The following is a 4,329-nucleotide window of genomic DNA, read 5'->3' on the forward strand; positions in this document are numbered from 1 at the left end:
TATTTATATATATATATATATATATATATACTTATATGCTTTGTACGAATTAAAATTCTGGCTAAGTACATGATCAGTACACCCTACAACCATAGCAATGCACCTAGCCCCTGTTTTTCAAGGTAAACAGACACACATGCATTTTCAACTTAGCAACCATAGACATTAACCCCTATTATCAAATGTGTTTCCTTTTTAGAGCCTTGTGTTGCATAAATGGCCGCGCACATAATCAACATTCCACCTAAACGCATGTCCTCACTTATAAGGACTCTATAAAGGAATTCGTATCTGATTAACATGCCAACCATGCCTTAAACAAGTAACCCTGTTTTATAGGGCTATATGACGGGTTGCATACATACGCGCAACCACAGATCTACACTCTCTCTTTTAAAGCTCTATGCAGAGTCACCTACTTGATTAACAAACCAACCATAAATCCTTATAACCATTTAACCATGCCTTAGCATCTAGCCTTGTTTTGCAAGACTCTATAAAGGAAAACGTGCATACTCAATATTCCACCTAACCATAATTAAGCACCCAGCCCCGTTTTTAAGATTCTATAAAAAAATGTATATGAGAAATGGCTCAGGGGATAGAGCGTTTGCCTTTCAATGAGGTGAACCGGGTTCGAATCCCAGCAATTGCTGATCGATGTGAATTCGGCACCCGGCTTGCACCGACAACAGTGTTGACGTAAAATATCCTCTATGGTAGACGGATCATGGATTAGAGTCCCCTTGCCGTCTGGCTGTCCGTGGGCGAGTTTCGTGGTTTTTCTCTCCATGTAACGCAAATGCGGGTTAGTTCCATCAAAAAGTCCTCTGCGAAGACAAATTTCTCCCGATTCTAGATTCAGGAGTGCCCTTACCTTCCATATTGGGTTCACAATTAGAAGGCTATGGAGTTGAACATTAGTAGTCGTAAACCCAAGAAATAAGGTCGACTGAACGACGGTTATAAAATTAAAATGTATATGAGAAATATACTAACCACGCATAAATATACTAACCATACAGGGGGAGAAGCTTTACGTCGCAAATTCTGTTTCCTCTCCATTGTCGTATTAAAATTTAATGTTGAGGGAAAACTGAATTTAGATGTGCCAAGAGAGTATGGTATGAAGTTTCATATGTTGAAAATAAAAATTCAGAATATCAAAATGCAAGCAAATTGCTGGAGAAGAACTTTGCCACAGCGTAATCTTAAGTAATCCTCTCATAATTTTTTACTGTTCAATATTTCCAGTACGATTGTATACTGATTTCACATTTTCCTGTTTATTTGAAATCTGGTATCAAAATTCCCAGTATGAACTAGACTGGTTTTAAACTTTCCAGTATGGTGCTATATTAGTTTTAAAATTTCCAATATGGTGCCATACCAGGCTTTAAATTTCCGGTATAGTCATACATTTTTACTATTTCTTCAAAATTTTCTAATGTGTTCCTCAAAATTTCACATAGACGCAAGGGATGTACTTTCAGCCAATACAGATTTTACGTGCATGTTCCTGCATATAAACGCTGTCTGATTAGACAACATTTCAATAATGTATATGCATGCTTAATGGCGAATTAGGGAAATGGTGTGAAAGTAATTAATTATGACTTTTTGTCCTTTTCTAGTGTATCATTCATTGTCTGAATATAAATTTTAAATTTGCTTATTTAATGCAACAAAAATAATACTTTGCGTGGTTTAAAACAAAATCAAATAGAAACGAGCAAGTTGAGACTGACTTGTAGGAAAATAAAGTGACAAGGAAAATACGTTGTTTTAATTTAATAGAGAATTTTTAAAAAAAAGAAGTTGCAGTCCTTGGCCTTCACTGAAGTTGTGTCACAAATTGCATAATGATGACATTTTTTATTGAGTTTTAATTATTGTTTTTTAAAAACTATTAAGATAAGGGATGAAAAAATTTAAATAATTATGAGAATATTGATGCTGTGATACATTCAGAGTTTGTTTAAATATGGAAATTTACTGATTAAAAATACTGATTAAAAAAATTCGCTTATTCCAACACTGTGAAACGCTGTGTTACACTTTTTAGCCTTAAGAACACCATGCATCCCTCCCTAGGATTTTGTGACATTAAGCTCTACATTCAACACAATTACCATTTTTACGTTTTAAAGGCTAGTGACCAATTTTTTAGTGGCTTCTATATATTGTAATGAAATAAACGAAGAAAACGATGAAAGTATGACTAACGATAAGTAACGTTAAACGTAACGATAATGAAGTAACGATAAACAATAACAGTTTGAAATATTTAGAAAAAATGAAATTAAAGTTAAGGGACCAAACTTTCTCTTGCCTAAACTATTGACACCATATTTTCCATATTGCGATAATCCTTAATTAAGGATCAAGAACTGAAATCCTTCTAAAAAGTGAATGCCATTTCCAAAAAAATACGTTTTGTTTTTGTATTTTGTTCTGTAAATTTATATACCTTTTGTATTATTTAATTAGCATATTTCATATATATATATATATATCGGGCAAATCCGTGGCTAAGATTATTTGCAAAACAGGCAATTTATGTTTCTCTTTTATATTTTATATTTTTTCTTAAATACATATTTATTTATTTTCTAAAATTATTTATGGTCACCTTTTTAAATTATCTAGTATAATATTACCTTGTTCACATCCATTTCGGGCCCATCCTTGGTAACTGACAAATCAATGCACAGCATGACAAATCACTTCAGCAATACAGTAAGAGCGGCACTTTAAATTCCTCTAGTTACACTCAATTTGCGCTTTTGTTTTCATAATTTGTAATCTGACATTCTTGTTGCGAAAATAGTTTTAAATCATTCTTGAAAAATTTCCCGTTCATGAAAGTACATATGATTTCATTACTCGCTTTAGAGATTTTGTTTTATACTGTTTTTTCTTTTTCTTTTTTTTATTTTCTGTTTTTACATGTTATTTTTACTTATTGTGTTTTATTTTATTTGTTGTAATTTTTGTAAAAATTTTTTCTTGAGTGCTCCTCACACTATTGTATTAATATGTTTTGCTTTGGCTATATTGATACAATATCAGAAAGCACTCTTTTTAGCGGATATAATCGTGTGGGCTGATGAAAAGATTATATCTTTAATTTTCCGGGTTTTTTTTAAAAAAAATTTAATCCTTTTTTTTTTTGAATCAGTTGCTTGTTATTTTTATTTTTTTTCATTATTATNATATATATATATAAGCATATAAAGACCAAAACTGTGGTGATTATACATGGATATGGATAAATAAATATTGTGTGAAGATTCTGTTTTTATCTCATTTAAGTGTTGAAAAGCAGGCCTTCAACTATCAAGGTAATACCAAAAATAACACTACAAATTATAAAAACTGGTATGTGAGCGTTGATAACTTTATCATCAAATTTTCTTTCTTCAGGAATTTTTTCATGTTGATATTATTTTTAAGAAGTCAATAATCTTAAGTAATTTAGTAATAATAACTTAAAAGTACTGTTGAAGAGATAAGAACTGTGTGCTGAATATTGCGTTGTAAATTTTGCCCTGCTGCTGAGCAGGAAATGAATGAAACAACATTTCAAGTGAGATGAAACAAATTCCAAGGCTGTCAGATAAATAAATTAGTAAATAGTTATTTTTAAGCATATCTGATGGAATATTTGTTTTGGAACTTCTCATTAGAATAATTTAAAAGTTGATATTGCAATATAAAGCTAAAATAATATTGCAAATAAATACTCCAGTTCATATGCGCATTTGCAAAAATAATGGAGTTCATAGCCAAAAAACTTTTGAACGTTGCTATAACTCTTGAGAACCTAATCTGTCGGAGTGAATAAATTTTATGGATAGAAATGTGGAAATGTCGCACTTATTATTTAAACAGAAATGTGAATCAGAATATAAAGTAAAAATAAGATAAATAAAATTAAGTTAAAAATAAGGAATGTTAAGTTTTGGTTAGTATTTTTTTCATTATGAACACAATTTGAAATAATATATTGTGGTAGAAATTTAATTTTGTAAAATAAATGCTAATAATGAAATGTTTAAGTTTTTTTTAATAATAATGTTCTCGAAATATAAATTTTAGCCATGTTTTTCTATTAATGAATAAAGTGTCTTCTGCTTTACTTTTTTTTAAAAAAAATCAGAATCAAAAAATTTCTAAATTTTGCATAAGTTGAAGACAAAAACTTGAATTAAAAGTTATGCGGCTTGCTCGTCATGCTACATATTCATGTATGCTATATACTACACTCTATAACAAAAAAAATCGACGCACCAAGAAGGAGTTGTCCGATTGAAACGAAAATTGGTT

The sequence above is a fragment of the Parasteatoda tepidariorum genome, chromosome 9 (genome assembly GCF_043381705.1).
Source record: "Parasteatoda tepidariorum isolate YZ-2023 chromosome 9, CAS_Ptep_4.0, whole genome shotgun sequence".
NCBI classification, from domain to species: Eukaryota; Metazoa; Arthropoda; class Arachnida; order Araneae; family Theridiidae; genus Parasteatoda; species Parasteatoda tepidariorum.